The sequence below is a fragment of the Mesoplodon bidens genome (assembly GCF_964165515.1).
Source record: "Mesoplodon bidens genome assembly, chromosome: Y".
Taxonomy (NCBI): domain Eukaryota; kingdom Metazoa; phylum Chordata; class Mammalia; order Artiodactyla; family Ziphiidae; genus Mesoplodon; species Mesoplodon bidens.
Genome location: NC_138180.1, coordinates 16,519,504 through 16,547,407, shown reverse-complemented (window position 1 = coordinate 16,547,407; position 27,904 = coordinate 16,519,504). Strand labels below are relative to the sequence as shown.

The 27,904-nt window shown below is 42.2% G+C and overlaps 1 pseudogene across 1 annotated transcript in view; it reads right to left on the bottom strand.

The window, feature by feature from the left end:
* The window catches only part of LOC308609657 (ubiquitin-like modifier-activating enzyme 1), an 80,856-nt pseudogene that overhangs the window by 29,867 nt on the left and 23,085 nt on the right, over window positions 1-27,904 (bottom strand). The window contains exon 2 of the transcript in view: window positions 13,843-14,218. The product of the transcript in view is annotated as a ubiquitin-like modifier-activating enzyme 1 (transcript). The remainder of the gene's footprint in view (window positions 1-13,842; window positions 14,219-27,904) is intronic.

Below are 27,904 nucleotides of genomic sequence, written 5' to 3'. Positions count from 1 at the left end.
AAAATTAGCTGCATTTCTATACACTAACTAGAAAATAGCTGACAGAAAAATAAAGAAAACACTTCCATTTACAGCAGCACCAAAAACAATAAAATCTTAGGAATACATTTAAGCAAGAAGACAAAAACATGTGTACACCTAAAAATATGATATTCACAAAAACTGAAGAAGAAACAAGTAAATAGAAAGCTATCCCATATTTCTAAATTGAAAGAATGTATACTGTTAAAATGGTCATGCTACCTCAAGCTGTCTATAGTTTCAATGGAATCCCAATCAACTTTTCAATGGCAATTTTCCTAGAATAGAATAACGGTCCTAAAAATTGTACAAAACAAGAAAGGACCCTGAAAATAGACAAAGCAATTTTCAGCAAGATAAACAAAGCTGGATGAAACTCACTTCGTGGTTTCAAACCATAATACAAAGTTACGGAAATCAAAATAGTGTGAGACTAGCATAAAAACAGACAATAGACCAATAGAATAGGACTGAGAGCACAGAAATAAACTCAGCCATGTCCAGTCAACTAACATTTGACAAGGATGACAAGAATAAATAATGGAGTAAAAATAGGCTTTACACTGAGTGGTGTTGGAAAAACTGGATATCCACATGGAAAACAATAAAATTGAACATGCATCTTAGACGATTCAAAAATTAACACAACATGAGCAGAAATCACAAAATCCCTAGAATTAAACAGAAAAAAAATCTCCAAGACATTTGTCTCAGCAATGATTCTTTTGGATATGATACCAAAAGTAGAAGGAACAAAAAGAAAATTCAACATGTGTGAAAACATTAAATTTAAAAGCCTCTGCACTAAAAGAAACTTGAACAGTGAAGAGGCACTGAACAGGAGACATAGGAATTGTCCTGTGAAATGGGAGAAAATATTTGCCAACAGCGTGCAAGCTACAGGAGAATGTTGAAACATAAACACTCTCAGTTAAAAAAAAAGCGAAAAATCTAATTAAAACGTGGACTGAAGATCTTAGCAGATATATTCCCGCCATAGGAGACATACAAATGACCAAGCAACACATGAATATTGGCTCAATATCTGTAATAGTAAGAGAAATGCAAAATAAAACCACAATGAGATATCAACTCACACATTTCCTGGTGGTTTTTATGAAAAGGAAAAGAGAGAAAAGTGTAGTCAAGCATGTAAAACACAGGGAACACTTACAGACTTTTGGTGGGAATGTAACTTAGTACAACCACTATGGAAAATGATACGGATGTTCCTCAAAATACTAAAAATAATACCACCATATAACCTAGCAATTCCATTTCTGAATACACATATTTGAAGGAAATGAAATCAGTTAACTTACAGAGATATTTGCACTCCCATGTTCACTGTATAAATATTTATCTAAAATGTGCAAGGCATTGTCACTAACTGTTTATCAATGATAAAAAGGCTTAAGAAATGTATGTTACCACAATGGGTATTATACAGTCATATAAAGAAATTCCCGCAATTTGTGACCACATGAAATCAACTTGCAGGCATTATGCTTAGTGAAACAATCAGACATTAAGACAAACTGTGTGGTCCCACTTATTTATGAAATCTAAATGGTGTGTTCATCAAAAAGAGAGTTTATACATATTTAATAGGTGTGAGGTGGGGAGAAACAGGGAGATGATTGTCAAAGAGCACAAATTTCCTGTTATAAAATGTGTAAATTCTTGGGATCTAAATTAAAGGATAGTGACTTAGTTACCAATACTTTATTGCATGTTTAAAAGTTACTGGGAATGCATATCTTCAGTTTTCTTACAGAACACACACACAATTGGTAACTATGTGAGGTGATAGAAGTATTAACTAACATTATTATCATATTATTTCTCAACATAGATGTAAATCTCATCATCATGCTGTGTACCATAAAACTACCAACGTTATATGTCAATTATATCTCAAAAGTGTTGGGGAAATTGCTTTAAAGATAAGACCAAAAAGTTTCAAATCCATTGAGAAAAGATAAGGAACAAAGTTCTCAAGATTGGCCTTGGCAATAATTCCTTGGCTATGACAGCAGTAGAGCAGGCAACAAAACCAAAGTTAAGTGAATTGAAATTGAACTGAAACATTCCTATATAATAAAGGAGACAATCAATAGAATTAAGAGGCAATCTACAGAATAGCATACAATATTAGAAAGAAATACCTGATAAGTGGTTAATGATGAACATATATTAGGAAAGCGCTAAACCTCTGTAGTGGAATATCACCTCATATCTATTAGATTGTCTATTATCAAAGAAGAGAAGATAGCAGGCATGACAAAAGGGAACCCTCCTACATTCTTGTTAGGAATGCTGAATGGTATAGCCGCTCTAGAAACCAGTTTGAAGATTCCTCAAAAAGCTAAAAATTAGAACTACTTAATCATCCAGAAAAAAAATTTGGGTATTTTTATAAAGGAAAGAAACACACAAAATCATAAAGACACCTGCATCCCATGTACACTGCACCATCATTCTCAAATGCCATAACAGGAAACAACAAACTTAGGCTAAATAGATGGGTAAAGAAAATGTGGCACAGAAAAGTATTTTGTGTGGCCGGAAAAAAATGTGTCACAATAAAAATATATTCAGGCATAGTAGAAGGAAAATGCTGCCTTTTGTAACAAAATGGCTGCACCTTGAGAGCACTATGTTAAATCAACATCTCTAATAGTAAGTGATTTTGAGAAGAAGTACGACGAAGAAAGAAGCACTTAAGAAGTCAGTCAGACATATAAAAACAAACATGGTGTGATCTCACATATTTAAAAAATATATATATCTTCGTTGCAGGTTTTTCTCCTTCATCACTTAAGATGTCCTGCCAGTCCTTCCTGGCTTGGAGTGTTTAACACCTGTCCTTCTAAAACTCTTCCAAAATGTAGCAGAGGGAGGAAAAATCCAAAACGAATTCTATGGAGACACCATCACTAATACCAAAAGCAGACGAAATATCAAAAAAATAAATGAATAAATAAAACTGCAGGCCAATATTACTGATGAATATAGATACAAAAATCCTCAACAAAATAGTAGCAAACAGAATCCAACAGCACATTAAAAGGAAAATACACCATGATCAAGTGGGATTTATTCCAGGAATACAAGGATTCTCCAATATATGCAAAGCAACCAATGTCATACACCATATTAACAAATTGAAGTAGAAAACACATATGATCATCTCAATAGATGCAGAGAAAGCTTTCGAAAAAAATCAACACCAGTTTATGATAAAAACCCTCCACATAGTAGGCATAGAGGGAAGATTCCAGAACATAATAAAGGCCTTATATGACAAACCCACAGCAAACATCGTCCTCAATGGTGAACAACTGAAAGTATTTTCACTAAGATCAGGAACAAGGCAAGGTTGCCCACACTCTCAACTCTTATTCAACATAGTTTTGGATGTCTCAGCCACAGCAATCCGAGAAGACAAGGAAATAAAAGGAATCCAAATTGGAAAAGAAGAATTAAAGTTGTCACTCTTTGCAGATGACCTGATACTACACAGAGAGAATCCTAAAGATGTTACCAGAAAATGCCTAGCGCTAATCAATGATTTTGGGAAAGTAGCAGGATACAACTTTAATGCACAGAAATCTCTGGGATTCCTATAGGCTAATGATGAAAAATCTGAAAGAGAAATTAAGGAAACACTCTCATTTACCATTGCAACAAATAGAATAGGAATGAATATACCAAGGTAGACAGAAGACCTGTATGCAGAAACCTATAAGACGCTGATGAAAGAAATGAAAGAGGATACAAAGAGATGGAGAGATATATTATGTTCTTGGGTTGTAGGAATCAACATAGTGAAAATAACTATATGACCTAACATAATCTACAGAGTCAATGCAATCTTTATCAAATTACCAATGGCATATTCCAGGGAACTAGGAGAAAAAATTACACAGTGTGTATGGAAACAAAAAAAGACACTGAATACCAAAAGAACTCTTGAGAAACAAAAACGCAGCTGGATGAATCAGGCTCCAGGACTTCAGACTATACTACAAATCTACAATAATCAAGATAGTATGATACTGGCACAAAAACCGAAATATAGATCAATGGAACAGGATAGAAAGCCCAGAGGTAAACCCATGCACATATGGTCCCCTACTTTTTGATAAAGGTGGCAAGAATATACAATGGAGATAAGACATCCTATTCAACAAGTAGTGCTGGGAAAACTGAACAGCTACATGTACAAGAATGAAATCAGAACACTCCCTAACACCATACACAAAAATAAACACAAATGGATTAAAGTCCTAAAAGTAAGTTTCCACACTATCATACACTTAGAGGAACACATAGGCAGAACACTCTATGACATAAATCACGGCAAGATTCTTTTTGACCCACTTCCTAAATAAATGGAAATAAAAACAAAATTAAACAAATGGGAACTAATGAAACTTAAAACATTTTTCACAACAAAGTGAACCACAAACAAGACCAAATGACAACCCTCAGAATCAGAAAATATTTGCAAATGAAGCAACTGACAAACGATTAATCTTCAAAATTTACCAGCAGCTCATGCAGCTCTAAACCAAAAAATACAAACAACAATCCAAAAGTGGGCAGAAGACCTAAATAGACATTTCTCCAAAGATGATACACAGATTGCAATAAAACACATAGAAGGTTGCTCAATATCATGAATCATTAAAGAAATATAAATCAAACTACAATGAGGTGTCACCTCACACTAGTCAGAATAGCCATCAACTTCAAAATTCTACAAACTCTAAATTCTGGAGTGGTGTATGGAAAACAGTACCCTCTGGCACTGTTAGTGGGAATGTAAATTGTTACAGCCACTATGGTGAACAATATGGAGGTCATTAACAACCTAAAACTTGAACTAATATATGACCCCACAATCCCGCTTCTTTGTATATACCCTGAGAAAAGCATAATTCCAAAAGGGTCATGGACCACAAAGTTCATTACAGGTGTAATTACAATAGCCAGGACAGGTAAACACCTAAGTATCAATTGACAGAAGAATGGATAAAGAAGGTGTGTCATATATATACAATGGAATATCACTGAGCCATAAATAGAAATAAAAATTGAGCTATTTGCAGTTAGGTGGATAGACTTAGAGTCTGTCATACTGTGTGAAATGAGTCAGAAAGAAAAAAAAGACAAACTTTTTGCTAATATATATATATAGGGAATTAAAAAAACATTCTGATGAATGTAGGCGTAGGACAGCAATAAAGATGTTGATATAGAGAATTGACTTGAGAATATAGTGAGTGGAAAGGGTAAGCTGGCATGAAGTTAGAGAGTCGTCTGTACATATATACACTACGAAATGTAAAATAGATAGCTAGTGGAAAGCAGCTGCATAGCACAGGGAGATACGTTGAGTGCTTTGTGACCACCTAGCTTGGTGGGATAGGGAGGGTGGGAGGGAGATGCAAGAGGGAGTGGATATGGGAATATACCTATAGCTGATTCACTTTACTATACAGCAGAAACTAACACAACAGTGTAAAACAATTATATTGCCATATAAATGATAAAAAAAACAATATGCTGTTTAAAAGAACCATTTTATCATTAAGGACACACATAAGCTGAAGGTGAGGTAATAGAAATTGATAGTCCAAACAGTTTCCAAACAAGTGCAGGACTTGATCTCCCAATCTCAGGTAATACAGACTTCTAGTCAAAGTAAGTCACAAGTGATAAATAAGGTCAGTATACAATGATAATGGATCAATTTATCAAGATAAAATAATAATTGTAAATATATATGTACTGAACATTGCGGGATTAAACAAATATTTAAATCAACCATTAAGAGATCTGATAGAGGGCTTCCCTGGTGGCGCAGTGCTTGAGAGTCCACCTGCCGTGCAGGGGGCATGCCTTCATGCCCCGGTCTGGGAAGAACCCACATGTCGTGGAGCAGCTGGGCCCGTGAGCCATGGCCGCTGAGCCTGCATGTCCGGAGCCTGTGCTCTGCAGCGGGAGATGCCACAACAGTGAGGGACCCGTATACCCACCCCCCCCCAAAAAAAAAAAAGATCTGAGAGGATAAATCAACAATAAAACAAATAATAGTAAGTGACTGTATTATCCCACTTTCTACCTTAGAAAATTAATAAAGAAACAGAATGTACCTAATAAACTTATAGAAAACTTCCATTCAACAGTACCAAAATCCATATTCTGCTTAAGTGCTGAAGGAACATTTCCCAGAATGGACACTGTCTTGAAACATAAAGCAAGCGTTAACAAATTTAAGAAGATCAGAATCACATTAAGCATCTTTTTTGATCATAATGTTATGAAGCTAGAAATCAATAACAAGAGAAAAAGAAAAATCCCTTATATGTAAACTTATACAACACACACTGGAAATATATATGGGTCAAGGAAGAAGTCAAAAGGGAAACCTGAAACTACCTTCAGATAAACGAAAATGACAACATACCAAAACGTTTGGAATATAGAAAAATCAGTCAATGGATGAATTAATTTTAGCAATCATAGATTCTTCTAAAAGAGAAAAGAATAATCTAAAATAAACCACTTGTGCATATACATGAAGGACTAGGAAAAATGAACAAATTAAGCACCAGGAATAAAAGGAAAAAAATAAGAACAATTCAAATGGAAATGAATAAAACAAATATCAGATAATTAGGAAAAACTGAATCCAAGTGTTGGAATTTGGAAAGGATCATAAAATTGACAAGATTTAGCAAGACTAACGAAGAGAAAAAAAGTGCTTAATAAATAAAACTTTAACTGAAAGAGGAGAAATTGCAGCTGACACCATAGCATACAAATAGTTATAAAGAATGCTAAAAAACTGGGTTACAGAAATGGATAAATCTCCAAAAACTCCTATATAAAACATAGCAAGACAATCATGAAGAAGCAAAAAACAAACAAACAAAAAATATCTTGATCATACAAATAATGACTTAGGAAATTGAAGCACTATTCAAAACTCTCCCAACAAAGAGAAGCCCAGGATCAGTTAGTTTCACTGGTGAATTCTACTGAACATTTAATGAAGATTTATTGCCAGTCCTTCCCAAACTCTCCCAAATAACTACAAAAGAGGAAACATTTCCAAACTCATTTTATAAAACCAGGATTTTCTTGATTAACAAAGCCACATAAGGAAATAGAAGGGAACACAAACAAAACAAAACAAAAAGCACAGAACTTACAAGCTAATATCCTTGTACATATAGATGCAAAAATTCTCAACAAAATTCTAGCAAACCAAATTCAAAAACACACTAAAATGTTCAACATGCTAAGGTGAAATAATTCCTGGTGATGCAAGGGCAGTTAACATTTTTAAATCAAAAATTTTAATTTACGACACGAATAGCATGCAGAAGAAATGTTTGAAAGAATTTTCTAAATTTTCTTGATTAAAGCTTTCAACTACCTGGGGAGAGAAGAAACATTTTAAATGTAATAAAGATCATATATTATCAAGCCCACAGCTAACATCATATTCAAGATGAAAAGCGGAAAACTTTTCCTCTAAGACAGGAACAAATAAAAAATGCTCACTATCACCACTTCTCTTCAACATAATAGTAGAATCCCTAGCCAGAACCATTAGGCACGGAAAAGGAATGAAAGGGATCCAAAGTGGAAAGGAAGAATTTAAAATGTCTCTGTTTGAAGATGACATATTCTGTATGCAGGAAATCCTAAAGACTCCACCAAAACCCCATGAAACTGTTAGAACTAATACATGAAATCAGTAATTTTGTTGGATTTGAAATAAGAATACAAAATTAGTTGCATTTCTATACACTAACAAGAAAATACCTGACAGAAAAAAAAAAAAACACTTCCATTTACCGCAGCACCTAAAACAATAAAATGTTAGGAATACATTTAAGCAAGGAGACAAAACCATCTGTACACCTAAAAATATAACATTTACAAAAACTGAAGAAGATATATGTAAATAGAAAAGTATCCCATATTTCTAAATTGAAAGAATGAATACTGTTAAAGTGTTCACGCTACCTCAAGCTATCTATAGTTTCAATGGAATCTCAATCAACATTTCAATGACAATTTTCCCAGAAATAGAATAATAATCCTAAAAATTGTACGAAACAACAAAGGACACTGAAAATAGACAAGGCAATTTTCAGCAAGATAAACAAAGCTGGGTGCAACTCACTTCCTGGTTTCAAACTATTATACAAAGTTACGGTAACCAAAATAATGTGAAATTAGAATAAAAACAGACAAAATACCAATAGAATAGGACTGAGAGCCCAGAAATAAACTCAGCCATGTCCAGTCAACTAACACATGACAAAGAAGACAAGAATAAACAATGGAGTAAAAATAGACTTTACACTAAGTAGTGTTGGAAAAGCTGGATATCCACATGGAAAAGAATAAAATTGAACACCCATCTTAGATGACTCAAAAATTAACACAACGTGAACAGAAATCACAAAATCCTTAGAATTAAACAGAAAAAAATTCTCCAAGGCATTTGTGTCAGCAATGATTCTTTTGGATATGATACCAAAAGTAGAAGGAACAAAAAGAAAATTCAACATGTGTGAAAACATCAAATTTAAAAGCCTCTGCAAAAAAGTAACTTGAACAGAGTGAAGAGGCAGTGGAACAGGAGGCATAGGAATTCTCCTATGGAATGGGAGAAAATATTTGCCAACAACATGCCAGCTACAGGACTAATGTTGAAACATAAAAAAGACTTAGTTTTTTTTAGAAAAGTTGAATAATCTAATTAAAAGGTGGGCTGAAGATCTTAGCAGATATATTCCCCCCATAGGAGATGTACAAATGAGCAACTGACACATGAACATTTGTTCAACCTCTTTAATAGTAAGAGAAATGCAAAATAAAACCACAATGAGATAGCAACTCACGCATTTCATAGTGGTTATTATGAAAAAGAAAAGACATAAAAGTGTAGTCAAGCATGTAGAAAACAGGGAACACTTACAGACTTTTGGTGGTAATGTAACTTAGTACAACCACTATGGAAAATAATATGGATGTTCCTCAAAATTCTAAAAATAATACCACCATATAACGTAGCAATTCCATTTCTGAATATACATAATTGAAAGAAATGAAATCAGTTAACTTACAGAGATATTTGCACTCCCATGTTCACTGTGTAAATATTTATCTAAAATATGCCAGGCATAGTCACTAACCGTTTATCAATGATTAAATGGATTAAGAAATGTATATATTACGACAGTGGATATTATACAGTCATATAATGAATTTCCTGCAATTTGTGACCACATATAATCAACTTGCAGGCATTATTCTTAGTGAAACAATCAGAGACATAAAGGCAAACTGTGTGATCCCACTTATTTATGAAATCTAAATGGCTGATGTCTTCAAAAAAAAGAGTGTATACGTATTTAATAGGTGTGAGGTTTGGAGAAATAGGTAGATGATAGTCAAAGAGCATAAATTTCATGTTATAAAATGTGTAACTTCTTGGGATCTAAATTACAGGATAGTGAGTTAGTTACCAATACGTTATTGCATGTTTAAAAGTTACTCGGAAAGTAGATCTTAAATGTTCTTACAGCACACACACAAATTTGGTAACCATGTGAGGTGATAGAAGTATTAACTAACATTATTATCACATTATTTCACAGCATAGATGTAAATCTAACCATCATGCTGTGTACCTTAAAACTGCCAACGTTATATGTCAATTGTATCTCAGAAATGTTGGGGAAATTGCTTTAAAGATAAGACCTAAATGTTTCAAATCCATTGAGAAAAGATAAGGAACAAACTTCTCAAGATTGGCCTTGGCAATAATTCCTTGGCTATGACAGCAGTAGAGCAGGCAACAAAATCAAAAGTTAAGTGAAGTGAAATTGAACTGAAACATTCCTATATAATAAAGGAAACAATCAACAGAATTAACAGGCAATCTACAGAATTGCAGAAAATATTAGAAACACATACGAGATAAGCAGCTAATAACAAACATACATTAGGAAAGGGCAAAACCTCTGTAGTGGAATATCACCTCATATCTATTAGATTGTCTATTATAAAAAAAAGGAGAAGATAGCAGGCATGACAAAAGGGAACCCTCCTACATTCTTGTTGGGAATGCTGATTGGTGTAGCTGCTCTAGAAAACAGTTTGAAGATTCCTCAAAAAGCTAAAAAAGTAGAACTACTAAATCATCCAGAAAAAATCTTTGGATATTTTTATAGAGGAAGGAAAATCACCGAGTCATAAAGATACCTGCATCCCATGTACACTGCACCATCATTCTCAAATGCCATAACAGGAAAACAACACACTTAGGCGGAATAGATGGAAAAAGAAAATGTGGCACAGAAAAGTATTTTGTGTGGCAGGAAAAAAATGTGTCACAATAAAAATATATTCAGGCATAGTAGAAGGAAAATGCTGCCTTTTGTAACAAAATGGGTGCACCTTGAGGGCACTATGTTAAGTCAACATCTCTAATAGTAAGAGATGTTGAGCAGAAGTACGACGAAGTGAGAAGTACTTAAGAAGTAAGTCAGGCATATAAAAACAAACATGGTGTGATCTCACATATTTCAAAAAAAATTACTCTTAGTTGCAGGGTTTTCTCCTTCATCACTTAAGATGTCCTGCCAGTCCTTTCTGGCTTAAAGAGTTTAACATCTGTCTTTCTCAAACTCTTCCAAAATATGGCAGAGGGAGGAAAAGTCCAAAACTAATTCTATGGAGACACCATCACTGATACCACAACCAGACAAAGATATCACAAAAAAAGAAACCTGCAGGTCAATATCACTGATGAATATAGATGCAAAAATCCTCAACAAAATAGTAGCAAACAGAAGCCAACAGCACATTAAAAGGAAAATACACCATGATCAAGTGGGGTTTCTTGCAGGAATAAAAGGACTCTTCAATATATGCAAATCAATCAATGTCATACACCATATTAAAAAATTGAAAGAGAAAACACATGTGATCATCTCAATAGAAGCAGAGAAAGCTTTTGAAAAAAATTCAACACCAGTTTATGATAAAAACCCTCCACACAGTAGACATCGAAGGAAGATTCCACAACATAATGAAGGCCATATATTGCCAGAGTCCAGCTCTAGTGAGTCTCGGGGTACCCGAGGGATGGATAGCTTCGGCAAAGGAAATAATTCTATTACACTTCTTAAAGTATCAGCATTGCATGTTTCTCTTTCTCATGTCTTTATTCTTCATTCTTCCTCTATTGTTTACAATCACAGGTTTATATATTGTAGTTGATTACATTACCAGGTACGTGGCCAAACAATCTTAGCACAATCAAACCTGAAAATGTTCTATAAAGATTTTTTAAAACAAACATCCCCTAGTTTCTAGATGTCCTATTAAAATATTTCCCCAAGTTCCCATTAATCACAGGTTGTTTCTTAGTAACCAAGCCAAGCAGTTCTATGATTATTTCAATTGTAAAATTTGGAGCTACTTGTTCCTATTTTTCTTCTTGCATGTGCATCCTTTTACAATGGTTCCAGGAAAATATTTACAATGTACCTGCATGCTCTTTCTCGTTGTTTCCTTCAACTGAGACAGTGTTTTCTCCCTATCCGGGCAACGAATTCTGCTCTAGTCATTTGTTTTTCTATAATTAATTTTCCTTTATAATAGAACCATAAATTTCCTATGTCATCATCAGGAACTCCAGCCCATGGCCGTAACTCCATACTAGAGGGTGTTCTTCACAAAAACATCCCCTTAGCTCTAGGCTCTTAATTCTTTACCATTTACACAGGGCTTTAGTGGGTACTTCCCATCCTATGATAGTTTCAGGAGGGGGAGTCCTAGAGGAATTTTTTTTCACCTGGAGCAACATCCCCCCAAAATTGCCCCTGTATGTAAAGTTATTATCATAAAACATACAACGGAGCTGTAGTCCACCTGACTGGCACGGCACTGCCTTGCAGTTTTGCCTTCCGTTGCTCATGACTTTGTCATGGTGCAATGCCTCCAGGATGGCTTCCGACATCACCCCCTTTTTTATTTTTTAAAAGTGCAGTATGTAGCTCCACAGAAAGTTGTTTGATGCTTTTAATAATTATTCTAATGAGGACTGGAAGTAAAAATATCAGAATTAGTACAACAACTGCCATGATTCCTCCATTAATGAGCATTGAGAATAAGGTTTTATGTGACACAAATGACTTAATACTTTCAAAAAATTTCTGAGCAGACTGTGCCGGAGATAAACCTAAGTTTGTATTTCCTATGTCATGAATCTCTTGATGTAATTTAGTAGGGTCTAAACTAGCATCTGTTTGGTTCCAAACTCCCATAATATGAGTACGAATTTATTCCCAAGAATATAATGATTCATTCACTTTTAGAGGAGTAACACAAATCCATCTATATTTTTTATGACACCTCAAAGCTAATCTTACTTTGAGCGCTGTTAATTCATGCCCTATGTGTAAAATTGCTTCTTCTAAGGCATCCACCTTTGCTTCTAACTTTCTGTCTATAACTTCCTGAGTAGCCAGAGCTAAAGATACATTTTTGAAAGCTCATTTACGTGTTGAGCTGTATGTACATGTTGAGCTAAGGAACTTATTGAAAGAGAAAGTGATGCTATTACAGCTATAAATGTAGATATTGCTAGAATTAAAGCTGCAACAAGTCTCTTTGAATGTAATAAAAGTTCAGTTTCATGCAAAACATGTAAGCCATAATCATCATACAAGGCAGATGATAATTTTACAGGCAACATAATGTATGGAGGTCGTTTAAGAATCATTAAAACTTGTACATTCATAGAGGGATTTATACAACTTGTCGAAATACAATCATAGCAATGTGTCCAAAAAGTAGAATCAGAAGTATTATAATAAATATTTAGATCCACATATTTTGGGGCTACCAAGAATACATAAGGTGCTGACACACAAGCCTGCATAGAATAAATGCCCATATTTTTAGGTCTATGAAGAATAACTGGTGGTGGTGCAGCAATAGCTTTCCAAAGCTGGGTCTGTGCATAATACATACTCTCTTGAGCCATAGTTAGTATAGGAGGCACACATCCTCCAGTGTGCCATCTATTAACAAGCATAGAAGCAGGAATGAGTGAATTATTCCAATCATAACGTGCATGATGTTGTAAATAAGATCTATAATCCTTACATGGATCAGGATTACTCCAATCATGCACATTTTTTGTGGTATCCTCTATGGGAATATCAATTCTTGAAGAATATATACAATAATTCCATGTAGGAAATCTGGTATTGGTATCTACAGCGTCCCAGTTACTATCCAATTGGTCTTCCAGAGATTGTAATATAGATGATTGTACTCCTGTATGTATACCATAAGGAGGATTACAAGGAAGAAATTTTAAAGATGAGAGGAAGGTTGATTATAAGTTGGATCTTCTCCAGGTGCTAAGTAAATCAAAGACCAAAGAAGTCTCTTATTAGATTGACTCAAAGGAGAAGCAGTAAGCTGTCCTTTAAGAAAAACCGGTATACATCCATCCTTACGAGAGGCTACAGAGTTATTAATTGATGGAAATATAAAACATATAGTATGGAACCCTGATTTTCCATGAAGTGTAAAATTATTATTTGTTTTAAATTTATTATATGGATAGGAGCTTATGGCTCCTCCCATTAACCTGGGCATAGTAGTAGACACTGGTATACCCTCATTATCCCAGGCTACAGTTTGTAAAATCGGTGGATCAGGGAGATATGTCCAATAAGATTTATCCAAAGCATTTCCCCTAGTTACCTGGCAGGCCAATATAGCAAGCATAGCAACAACAAGATTTCCAGGTGTTAAGGTAGCTCCCTGGACTGTTATCACTTTCTTGGCGTCATCAGCAAGTTGTTTAATCTGACCCCAAGTTAGTGGATTCGAAGTTCTTGTAGAGATGGCTTGCGTCTTGCGAGGTCTTGGGTGCGGATGCGGAAGACAAAGAATTGGTCTCTCTCCAATGGTGAGCTTTTGTATCTGCTGCAGCAGCGGTTCTTTAGCTGATGGTGATTCATTAGCTGACGTCTCCGGCTGTGGTGCCTTGTGCCTGACTGGGAAGTGGTAAGGCGGGGTCGGAGGGCCCGACATGTCTGATGAGACGGTCAGGCACCCACAACGGCGAGTCAGCGTCCTGTGGAAATACACAAGCATACCCTCAGCCGCTGGTTAGAAAATATCAGGTCCTTTCCATTGACGAGTGAGCAGATCCTTCCATTTCACCCTATGTTTAGGTTTATTAATATCGGGATTCCAATGCCTCATCATGGCAGTATTACCTTTTGAATCAGTACACAAATCATGTAATACAAATAGTGTGTGTTGAAGATGTGATGTGGAGAAGTGTATTTGAATTCCCCTTGCTGTAAATTTGTAATTTGAACTTTTAAAGTATGATGGGCTCTTTCCACTATTGCATAACCCTGAGGATTATAGGGGATTCCCATAGAATGGGAAATATTAAATTTTTCACAAAAGTCTTTAAAAGCCTTAGAAATGTAGGCAGGAGCGTTATCAGTTTTTAGAGCTTTTGGAATGCCTAGAAAGGCAAAACAGAAAAATACGTGTTGCATAACATACTTAAAAGCTTTCCCGGTTCTTGCTGAGACAAGAATTACATGAGAATAGGTATCCACAGAACCATGTACATAAGATAGCTTTCCAAAAGTTGGCACATGAGTTACAACCATTTGCCATAACATATTAGGTAATGATCCTCTAGGGTTGACCCCCATGGGCAAACTGGATGAATAAGTTGGACAATGTGGACAATTTTTAATTATAGATTTGGCTATCTCCCAGGGCAGCTGAAATTGATATCACAGAGCTACGGAATTTTGATGACGCAAATTATGTGAAGCTTGTGCCTCCTCAATACAAGGGAAATCGACATTTCGTGTCAAAATGTCAGCTTGGCGATTACCTTCACATATGATTCCAGGCAAGTTAGAATGTGACCTTACATGACCGACATAATAATGTAAAGAACGTGCCCAAACTTGTTTTTGTAAAGAAGCTCACAGTGATAGTGCCAATGGTGGCGGTGCCCACGGTGACACTGCCCACGGTGACAATGCCCATGATGACAGTGCACATGGAGACAGTGCCCACGGTGCCATTGCTTATGGTAACAGTGCTCACAGTGACAGTACCCATGGTAAGAGTGACCACGGTGAGAGTGCTCATGTTGATAATGTCCATGGTGAGAGGTCTCATTTTGACAGTCCGCATTGTGCCAGTGCTCATGGTGACAGTGCCCATGGTGACAGTGACCATGGTGCGAGTGCTCACGGTGGTAGTGCTCACAGTAATAGTGCTCATGGTGACAGTGCCGATGGTGACAGTGCTCACAGTGACAGTGCCCATGGTGATAGTGCCCATGGTGAGAGTCCGCCCATTGATAGTGCCCATGGTGGCAGTTCCCATTGTGAAAGTGCTCATGATGACATTGCCCATGTTGGTAGTTCCCATGGTGACAGTGCTTACGGTGATAGTGACCATGGTAACAGTGCACATGGTGGCTGTGCCCTTGGTGACACTGCCCATGACGACAGTACTCATGGTGACAGTTCTCACGGTGATAGTGCCAATGGTGACATTGAACATGGTGGCACTGAAAAACGGTGACAGTGCCCATGTTGACAGTTCTCATGATAACAGTGCACACGGTGACAACCAAAGCAGACAGTACTCACGGTGACAGTTCTTATGGTTGCAGTACACATGGTGACAGTGATCACAGTGATAGTGCCCATGGTGGCAGTGCCCACAGTCACAATTCTCATGGTGTAGTGCTCACAGTGACAGTGCCCATGGTGAAAATACCCAGGGTGACAGTACTCATGGTGAGAGTGCTCATGGTGATAGTGCCCATGGTGACAGTGCCCATGTTCACAATTCTCACAGGGATAATGCCTATGCTGAGAGTACCTAGGGTGACAATGCCCATGGTGACAGTGCCCATGGTTTCTTGCCCATGGTGACTGTGCTCATGGTGACAGGGCTCATGTTGGCAGTGCCATAAATAACAGTGTTCATTGTGGCAATGCTCATGGTGACCATGCTCATGGTGACAGTGCCCATGTTTACAGTGTTTATGATGATAGATATCACAGTGTCAGTGCCCAAGGGGACAGTGTCCAGGATGACAAAGCACATGGTGATACTTCCCATTGTGACTGTGGCCATGGTGACATGGCCCATGGTGACAGCATCCAGTGTGACAAGGCCCATGGTGACAGTGCTCATGGTGACCATGCCCATGGTGAAAGGGCCGATAGTGAGAGAACCAATATTGACAGTGCTCATGGTAAAATTGCCCATGGAGACATTAGCCGTGGTGATAGTGCTCATGCTGACAACTCCACGGTGACAGTTCCAATTTTGATGGTCCCCGTGGTGACAGTTCTTATGTTGCATGTGACCTAGGTGACAGTTCTCACGGTGACAGTGCCTATGGTGAAAATTCTCATAGTGACAGTGCTCACGGTGAGAGTGCCCATGGTGTTATTACCCATGGTGAGAGTACTCATGGTAAAAGTGCCCATGGTGACACTGCACATGGTGGCAGTGCAAAATGGTGACAGTGCCCATGGTGATATTGCTCATGGTGACACTGCTTATGGTCATAGTTCTTATGGTGATAGTGTGTATGGTGAAACTTGACACAGTGACAGTGCTCATGGTGACAGTGTTCACGGCGATAGTGCCGATGGTGAATGTGCCCATGCTGACAGTGCCCCTAGTCACAATTCTCACGGTATAGTGCTCATGGTGACAATACCAGGGTGACAGAGCTCATGGTAAAAGTGCTCATGGAGACAGTTCCCATGGTGACAGTACCTAAGGTGACAATTCCCATGGTGAGAGTGATCATGGTGAGAGTGCCCATGGTGACAATACACAGGGTGTCCTGCCCATGGTGACAGTGATCATGGTGAAACTGCTCATGTGGACAGTGCCATAAATGACAGTTCTCACTGTGGCAGTGCTCATGGTGACTGTGCTCAGAGGGATGGTGCCCATTGTTACAGTGCTTATGGTGATAGAGGTCACGGTGGCCGTGCCCACGGTGACAGTGCCCACGCTGACAAAGCCCATGGTGATACCTCCCATTGTGACAGTGCCCACAGTGAAAGAGCCCACGTTGACAGTGCCCAAGATCACAGTGCCCATAGTGAGAATTCTAATGTAGACTGTGCCCTTTGTGACAGTGCCCACTGTGACAATGCCCATTGTGACTCTGCTCACGGTGACCGTACTGATGCTGACAGTGCCGACGGTGATAGTGCCAATAGTGAGAGTGCTCACAGTGAAACTGCCCATGGAGACACTGCCCATGGTGATAGTGCTCATCGTGACATCCCCTCGGAGGCAGTGCCAATGGTGAGAGTCCCCGTGGTGACAGTTCTCATGGTGAAAGTGACCCTATTGACTGTGTTCATGGTGACAATGCTCAAGGTGATAGTCTCCATGATGACAGTGCCCATGGTGACTGTTCACATGGTGACAGTGCCTATGGTGATAATGCAATTAGTGACAGTGCTCATGGTGAGAGTGCCCATGGTGATAGTACCCATGGTGAGAGTCCTTACGTTGATAATGCCCATGGTGGTAGTTCCCATTGTGAAAGTGCTCACGATGCTGGTGACCATGATAACAGTGCACGTGGTGGCAGTGCCCTTGGTGACAGTACCCATGATGACAGTACTCTTGGTGACAATTCTCACGGTGATAGTGCCCATGGTGACATTGCACATGGTGGCAATGAAAAATGGTGAGAGTGCCCATGGTGACATTGCACATGGTGGCAGTGAAAAATGGTGAGAGTGCCCATGTTGACAGTTCTCATGGTGACAGTGCACATGGTGACAACCCATGCAGACAGTACTCACGGTGATATTTCTCATGGTTGCAGTACCCATGGTGACAGTGCTCACAGTGATAGTGCACATGGTGGCAGTGCCCATGGTGACAGTGCCCATGGTGACACTGCCCACAGCACTATTGTCTATGTTGACAGTGCTCATGGTAACAGTGCCCATGAGACAGTGAGTAAGGTGAGAGTGCTCACAGTGATATTGCCCATGGTGACAGTCCGAATTGTGTCAGTACCCAGGGCAACAGTGCTCGTGGGGACAGTGACGACAGTGAGAGTGCTCACGGTGATAGTGCTGACGGTAATAGTGCTTATGGTGACAGTGCAAATGGTGACAATACCCATGGTGACGGTACTCATGTTGAAAATACCCATGGTGGCAGTTCTCATAACGACAGTTCTCATGGTGACAGTGCTCATAATAGCAGTTCCCAAGGTGGCAGTGCTCGTGGTGACAGTGCTAATGGTGAGAGTGCACTTGGTGGCAGTTCCCATGGGGACAGTACCGATGGTGACACTGTACATTGTAACAGTGCCCATGGTAACCGTGCTCACGGTGATAGTGCACATCGTGAGAGTGCCCCTGGTGGTAGTTCACCTGGTGACAGTGCTAAATAGTGACAGTGCACATGCTGACAGTGCTCATGGTGATAGTGCCCATGGTGACAGTGCTAATGGTGATAATGGACATTGTTACAGTGTTCATGGTGACAGAGCCCAAGGTGGCAGTGGCCAAGGTGACAGTGCCCACAATGACAGTGCCCTTGGTGACAGTGCCAACAGTGACAGTGCCCATGCTGACACTTCTAACGGTGGCAGTACGCATTGGGACAGTTAGCATGGTGAGATTTGTCACAGTGATAGTGCCCATTGTGACAGTGCTCACAGTGACAATGCCCATGGTGCCAGTTCCCATAGAGACATTCCACATGGTCACATTTCTCAGAGTGCATGTGCCTATAATGATATTACCCATCTTGACACTGCACATGGTGGCAGTGCAAAATGGTGACAGTGCCCATGGTGACATTGCTCATGGTGACTTGGCTTACATTGATAATCCTTATGGTCACAGTGTGCATGGTGACACTGCACAGAGTGACAGTGTTCATGGTGACAGTGTTCACGGTGATAGTTCCCATTGTGAGAGTGTCCATGGCGACAGTGACCATAGTCACAAATCTCATGCTGTAGTGCTCACAGTGACAGTGCCCAAAGTGAAAATGCCCAGGGTGACAGTACTCATGGTGAGAGTGCCCATGGTGACATTGCCCATGTTCACAATTCTCACAGTGATAATGCCTATGGTGAGAGTACCTAGGGTGACAATGCCCATGGTGACAGTGCCCATGGTGTCATGTCCATGGTAGAGAGCACTCATGGTGACTGTGCCATGTTGGCAGTGCCATAAATAACAGTGCTCATTGTGGCAGTGCTCATGGTAACCGTGCTCATGGTGACATTGCCCTTGTATACAGTGTTTATGGTGATAGATGTCACGGTGTCAGTGTCCACGGGGACAGTGCCCACGCTGACAAAGCCCATGGTGATACTTCCTATTGTGACAGAGCCCACCCTAACAGTGCCCATGGTGACAGCGCCCAGTGTGACAAGGCCCATGGTGACAAGGCTAATGGTGACCGTGCCAATGGTGACAGTGCCGATGGTGAGAGTGCCAATAGTGACAGTGCTCATGGTGAAACTGCCCATGGAGACACTGCCCATGGTGATAGTGCTCATTGTGGCAGTGTTCATGGTGACCATGCTTATGGTGACAGTGCCCCTGGTTACAGTGCTTATGGTGATAGATGTCACAGTGGCCATGCCTATGGTGACAGTGCCCATGCTGACAAAGCCCATGGTGATACTTCCCATGGTGACAGAGTACATGGTGACAGTGCCCAATATCACAGTGCTCATGGTGAGAGTGCTAATGGTGACTGTGCCCATGGTGACAGCGCCCATTGTGACAACACCCATTGTGACAGTGCTCACGGTGACCATGCCGCTGATAACAGTGCCGATGGTAATAGTGCCAATACTGAGAGTGCACAGGGTGACACGGCCCATGGAGACACTGACAATGGTGATAGTGCTCATCGTGACAACCCCTAAGAGGCAGTGCCAATAGTGAGAGTATGCATGGTCACAGTTCTCACGGTGGAAGTGACCCTGTTGAAATTGCTCATGGTGACAGTGCTCAAGGTGATAGTCTCCATGTTGACAGTGCCCATGGTGACTGTTCTCATGGTGACAATGCTCTTAGTGACAGTGCTCACAGGGACAGTGCCCATGGTGACAGTGACCACGGTGACTGTTCTCAACGTGATAGTGCCCATGGTGACAGTGTTCATGATGACAGCCCGCATTGAGGCTGTGCCCGTGGTGACAGTTCTCAGGGTGATAGTGCTCATGGTGATAGTACTCACGATGACATTGCCCAAGGAGACAATACTCACGGTGTCAATAATCATGGTGAAAGTGCCCATGGTGGCAGTTCTCATAGGGACAGTTCTTGTGACAGTGCTCATGGTGGCAGTGCTCGTGGTGACAGTGCTCATGGTGGCAGTGCCCATGGTGAGAATACCAATGGTGACACTGCACATGGTGACAGTGCACATAGTCATGGTGCCTCTGGTGGCAGTGCAAAATAGTGACAGTGCCCATGGTGATATTGCTCATGGTGATAGTGCCCATGGTGAGAGTGCCCATGGTTACCATGCTCATTGTGACAGTGTCCATGGTGACAATGCCCCTGGTGACAGTGCACACCGTGAGAATGCCCATGGTGGCCGTGCCCATGGTCAAAGTTCTTATCATGATAGTGCTCACGGTACCAGTGTTCATGATAATAGTGCCCACGGAGGCAGTGCCCACAATGAGAATGCCAAAGGTGAGAATACTGACTGTGACAGTTCCGATGGTGACTTTTCTCTCTGTGATAGTGCCCTTGGGGAGAGTTAGCATGGTGAGATTTCTCACGGTGATAGTGCCCATTGTTTCAGTGCTCATAGTGACAAGACCCATGGCTCCAGTGCCCATCATGGCATTGCTCATGGTGACAGTTCTCACGGTGACAGTGCCCATGGTGATATTACCCATGGTGACAGTACTCAGTGATAAAATGCTCATGGTGACAGTGCCTAAGGTGATAGTGCACATGGTGGCAGTGCAAATGGTGACAGTGCCCATTGTGACATTGCTTAATGTGATAGTTCTTGCGGGGATAGTGCACATGGTGACACTGCCCACCGTGACAGTGCTCTTGTTGACAGTGCTCACAGTGATAGTGCCAGTGGTGGAAGTGCCCATCGTGAAAGTGTCCATGGTGACCTCTCTTATGGTGAGAGTGGTCAGAGTGTCAGTGCTCATGGTGAAAGTGCCCATGGTGACAGAGTTCACGGTGACAGTGCCCATAGTTATAGTGTCCATGGTGACAGTACTAACAGTGAAATTGTCCATGGGAACCTTGCCCATGGTGACAGTGCCCATGGTCACAACCCTCACGGTGAAAGTGCTCACGGTTACAGTTCCCATTTTGACAGTGACGACCGTGACAGTTCTAACAGTGATTGTGCACATGATGACAATGTTCATGGTGAAAGTTCACATTGTGCCAGTGCCCAAGGTGACAGTGCTCATGGTGACAGTGCCCAAAGTCACAATACACATGGTGACAGTGCTCAGGCTGACAGTTCTCATGGTGATAGTGCCCATGGTGACAGTGCACATGGTGATACTGAGAATGGTGACAGTGTTTGTGGTGACAGTGGTCATGGTTGCAGTACCCATGGTGATAGTGCTGAAACTGACAGTGCCCTTGGTGATAGTGCCCATGGTGAGAGTGCTTACATTAATAGTGCCCATGGTGGCACTTCCCATTGTGAAAGTGCTCATGATGACAGTGCCCATGTTGGTAGTTCCCATGGTGACAATGCTCACGGTGATAGTGACCATGGTAACTGTGCACATGGTGGCCGTGACCTTGGTGACAGTGCCCATGATGACACTACTCATGGTGACAGTGCTCACCGTGATAGTGCCCATGGTGACAGTGCCCATGGTGGTAGTGCACATGGTTGCAGTGAATAATGGTGACAGTGCCCATACTGACAGTTCTCATGGTGACAGTGCACATGGTGACAGTGTTCATGATGACAGTGTTCACGGTGGTTGTTCCCATGGTGAGAGTGTCCATGGTGACAGTGCCCATAGTCACAACTCTCATGGTGTAGTGCTCACAGTGACACTGCCCATGGTGAAAATACCCAGGGTGACAGTACTCATGGTGACAGTGCTCAATGTGATAGTGCCCATGGTGACAGTGTCCATGTTCACAATTCTCACAGTGATAATGCCTATGGTGAGAGTACCTAGGGTGACAATGCCCATGGTGACAGTGCTCATGGTGTCATGCCCATGGTGACAGTGCTCATGGTAACAGTGCTCATGTTGGGAGAGCCATAAATAACAGTGCTCATTGTGGCAGTGCTTAAGGTGAGCATGCTCATGGTGACAGTGCCCATGGTGACAGCGCCCAATGTGACAAGGTCCATGGTGACAGTGCTCATGGTGACCGTGCTCATGGTGACAGTGCCCACGTTTAAAGTGCTTATGCTGATAGATGTCACGGTGTCAGTGCCAACGGGGACAGTGCCCACCCTGACAAAGCCCCTGGTGATAATTCCCATTGTGAAAGTGCCCATGGTGACAGTGCCCAGTGTGACAAGGCCCATGGTGACACTGCTCATGGTGACTGTGCCCATGGTGACAGTGCCGATTGTGAGAGTGCCAATAGTGACAGTGCTCATGGGGAAACAGCCCATGCAGATATTCCCTATGTTGATAGTGTTCATGGTGACAAGTCCACAGTGACAGTGCCAATGGTAATAGTCCCCGTGGTGACAGTTCTTACATTGAATGTGACCATAGTGACAGTTCTCACGGTGACAGTGCCTTTGGTGAAAATTCTCATAGTGACAGTGCTTATGGTGAGAGTGCCCATGGTGATATTACTCATGGTGACAGTACTCATGGTAAAAGTGTCCATGGTGACACTACACATGGTTGCAGTGCAAAATGGTGATAGTGCCCATGGTGATATTGCTCATGGTGACATTGCTTACGGTGATAGTCCTTACAGTGATAGTGTGTATGGTGAAACTGCACACGGTGACAGTGTTCATGGTGACAGTGTTCATGGCAATAGTGCCGATGGTGAGAGTGCCCATGGTGATATTGCCCATGGTGAGAGTCCTTACGTTGACAATGCCCATGGTGGTAGTTCCCATTGTGAAAGTGCTCACGATGCTGGTGACCATGATAACAGTGCACGTGGTGGCAGTGCCCTTGGTGACAGTACCCATGATGACAGTACTCTTGGTGACAATTCTCACGGTGATAGTGCCCATGGTGACATTGCACATGGTGGCAATGAAAAATGGTGAGAGTGCCCATGGTGACATTGCACATGGTGGCAGTGAAAAATGGTGAGAGTGCCCATGTTGACAGTTCTCATGGTGACAGTGCACATGGTGACAACCCATGCAGACAGTACTCACGGTGATATTTCTCATGGTTGCAGTACCCATGGTGACAGTGCTCACAGTGATAGTGCACATGGTGGCAGTGCCCATGGTGACAGTGCCCATGGTGACACTGCCCACAGCACTATTGTCTATGTTGACAGTGCTCATGGTAACAGTGCCCATGAGACAGTGAGTAAGGTGAGAGTGCTCACAGTGATATTGCCCATGGTGACAGTCCGAATTGTGTCAGTACCCAGGGCAACAGTGCTCGTGGGGACAGTGACGACAGTGAGAGTGCTCACGGTGATAGTGCTGACGGTAATAGTGCTTATGGTGACAGTGCAAATGGTGACAATACCCATGGTGACGGTACTCATGTTGAAAACACCCATGGTGGCAGTTCTCATAGCGACAGTTCTCATGGTGACAGTGCTCATAATAGCAGTTCCCAAGGTGGCAGTGCTCGTGGTGACAGTGCTAATGGTGAGAGTGCACTTGGTGGCAGTTCCCATGGGGACAGTACCAATGGTGACACTGTGCATTGTTACAGTGCCCATGGTAACCGTGCTCACGGAGATAGTGCACATCGTGACAGTGCCCCTGGTGGTAATTCACCTGGTGACAGTGCTAAATAGTGACAGTGCACATGCTGACAGTGCTCATGGTGATAGTGCCCATGGTGACAGTGCACACGGTGATAGTGGACATTGTTACAGTGTTCATGGTGACAGAGCCCAAGGTGGCAGTGGCCATGGTGACAGTGCCCACAATGACAGTGCCCAAAGTGAAAGTGCCAACAGTGACAGTTCCTATGGTGACCCTTCTCACGGTCACAGTGCCCATGGGGATAGTTAGCATGGTGAGATTTCTCACGGTGATATTGCCCGTTGTGACAGTGTGCTCCGTGAGAAGGCCTATGATGCCAGTGCCCATAGAGACATTCCGCACGGTCATATTTCTCATGGTGAAAGTGCCTTTGGTGATATTACCCATGGTGACAGTGTACGTGGTGGCAGTGCAAGCAGGTGACAGTGCCCATGGTGATATTGCTCATGGTGACTTTACTTACAGTGATAGTCCTTATGGTGACAGTGCACATAGTGACAGTGCACACAGTGACAGTGTTCATTGTGACAATGTTCATGGTGATAGTTCCCATGGTGAGAGTGTCCATAGTAACAGTGCCCATAGTCACAATTCTCATGGTGTAGGGCTCACAGTGACAGTGCCCATGGTGAAAATACCCAGGGTGAGAGTACTCATGATGACAGTGCTCATGGTGATAATGCCCAGGGGACAGTGCCCATGTTCACAATTCTCAGAGTGATAATGCCTATGGTGAGAGTACCTAGGGTTACAATGCCCCTGGTGACAGTGCCCATGGTGTCATGACCATGGAGACAGTGCTCATGGTGACAGTGCTCATGTTGGCAGTGCCATAAATAACAGTGCTCATTGTGGCAGTTCTCATGGTGACCGTGCTCATGGTGACAGTGCAAATGTTTACAGTGTTTAAGGTGACAGAGGTCACGGTGTCAGTGCCCATGGGGACAGTGCCCTTGGTGACAAAGCCCTTGCTGATTTTTCCCATTGTGATAGTGCCCACGGTGACAGCGCCCATGGTGACAGCACCCAGTGTGAAAAGGCCCATGGTGAGAGTGCTCATGGTGACCATGACCATGGTGACAGGGCCGATAGTGAGATGGCCAATAGTGACAGTGCTCATGGTGAAACTGCCCATGGAGACATTGCCCATGGTGATAGTGCTCATGGTGACAACACCACAGTGACAGTGCCAATGGTGATAGTCCCCGTGGTGACAGTTCTTACATTGAATGTGACCATGGTGACAGTGCTCATGGTGACAGTGCTCAAGGTGATGGTCTCCATGTTGACGGTGCCCATGGTGACATTTCTCATGGTAACAGTGCCTATGGTCAAAATTCTCATAGTGACAGTGCTCACAGTGACAGTGCCCATGGTGATATTACTCAAGGTGACAGTACTCATGGTGATAGTGCCCATGGTGACACTGCACACGGTGATAATGGGCATTGTTACAGTGTTCATGGTGATAGAGTCCAAGGTGGCAATGGCCATGGTGAGAGTGCCCACAATGACAGTGCCCATGGTGAAAGTGCCGACAGTGACAGTGCCCATGGTGACACTTCTCACGGTGACAGTTCCCATGGGGACAGTTAGCATGGTGAGATTTCTCACGGTGAGAGTGCCCGTTGTTACAGTGCTCACAGTGACAATGCCCATGGTACCAGTGCCCATAGAGACATTCTGCATGGTCACATTTCTCACGGTGATAGTGCCTATGGTGATATTACCCATGGTGACACTGCACATAGTGGCAGTGCAAAATGGTGACAGTGCCCATGGTGATATTGCTCATGGTGACATTGCTTACGGTGATAGTTCTTACGGTGATAGTGTGTATGGTGAAACTGCACACAGTGACAGTACTCATGGTGACAGTGTTCATGGCGATAGTGCCGATGATGAATGTGCCAATGGTGACAGTGCCCATTCTCACAATTCTCACGGTATAGTGCTCATGGTGACAGTGCCCATGGTGTCAATACACAGGGTGACAGTATTCATGGTGACATTGCTCATGGTGATAGTGTCCACAGTGAGATTGCCCATGTTCACAACTCTCACGGTGATAGTGCCCATGGTGACAATACCCAGGGAGACAGAGCTCATCAAAAATGTGCTCATGGTGACAGTCCCATGCTGACAGAGCCTAAAGTGACAATTCCCATGGTGACAGTGCTCATGGTGATACTGCCCATGGAGACATTGCCCATGGAGATAGTGCTCATGGTGACAACACCACGGTGGCAGTGTCAATGGTGATAGTCCCCGAGGTGACAGTTATTACATTGAATGTGACCATGGTGACAGTTCTCATTGTGACAGTGGCTATGGTGAAAATTCTCATAGTGACAGTGCTCACGGTGACAGTGTCCATGGTGATATTTCCCATGGTGAGAGTACTCATGGTGAAAGTGCCCATGGTGACACCGCACATGGTGGCAGTGCAAAATGGTGACAGTGCCCACTGTGACATTGCTCATGGTGACACTGCTTACAGGGATAGTCCTTACAGTGACAGTGCACATGGTGACAGTGCCCATGTTCACAATTCTCACAGTGATAATGCCAATGGTGAGAATACCTAGGGTGACAATGCCCATGGTGACAGTGCCCATGGTGTCATGCTCATGGTGACAGTGCTCAGGGTCACAGTTTTCATGGTGGCAGTGACATAAATAACAGTGCTCATTGTGCCAGTGCTCATGGTGACCGTGCCAATGTTTACAATGTTTATGGTGATAGATGTCACGGTGTCAGTGACCACGGGGACACTGCCTAGGTTGACAAAGCCCATGGTGATACTTCCCATTGTGACAGTGCCAACGGGGGCAGAGTCCATGGTGACAGTGCCCAAGATCACAGTGCCCATGGTGAGAGCGCTAACGGTGACTGTTCCCATGGTGACAGCACACAGTGTGACAATGCCCTTTATGACAGTGCTCACGGTGACCGTGCCTATGCTGACACTGCTGATGTTGATAGTGCCAATATTGAGAGTGCTCACGGTGACACTGCCCATGGAGACATTGCCCATGGTGACAGTGCTCATCATGACAAACCCTCGGAGGCAGTGCCAATGGTGAGAGTCCCCGCGGTGACAGTTCTAACGGTGAAAGTGATCCTGTTGTAATTGCTCATGGTGACATTGCTCATGGTGATAGTTTCCATTTTGACAGTGCCCATGGTGACTGTTCTCACGGTGACAGTGCATATGGTGATTATGCCCTTAGTGACGGTGCTCACGGGGACAGTGCCCATGGTGACAGTGACCATGGTGACTGTTCTCACCATGGTAGTGGCCATGGTGACAGTGTTCACGGTGACAGTCCGCATTGAGGCTGTGCCCATGGTGACAGTGCTCAGGGTGATTGTGCTCACGGTGATAATACTCACGTTGACAGTGCCAAAGGTGACAATAACCACGGTGACTGTAATCATGTGAAAGTGCCCATGGTGACAGTTCTCATAGTGACAGTTCTTGTGATGGTGCTCATGGTGGCTGTGCTCATGGTGACAGTGCTCATGGTGGCAGTGCCCATAGTGAGACTACCAATGGTGACACTGCCCATGGTGACAGTGTACATGGTCATGGTGCATCTGGTGGCAGTGCAAAGAGTGACAGTGCCCATGGTGATATTGCTCATGGTGAGAGTGCCCATGGTTACATTGCTCATGGTGACAGTGTCCCTGGTGACAGTGCACACCCTGAGAGTGCCCATGGTGGCCGTGCCCATGGTGACAGTTCTGATCATGCTAGTGCTCACGGTAGCAGTGTTCATGGTAATAGTGCTCACGGAGGCATTAC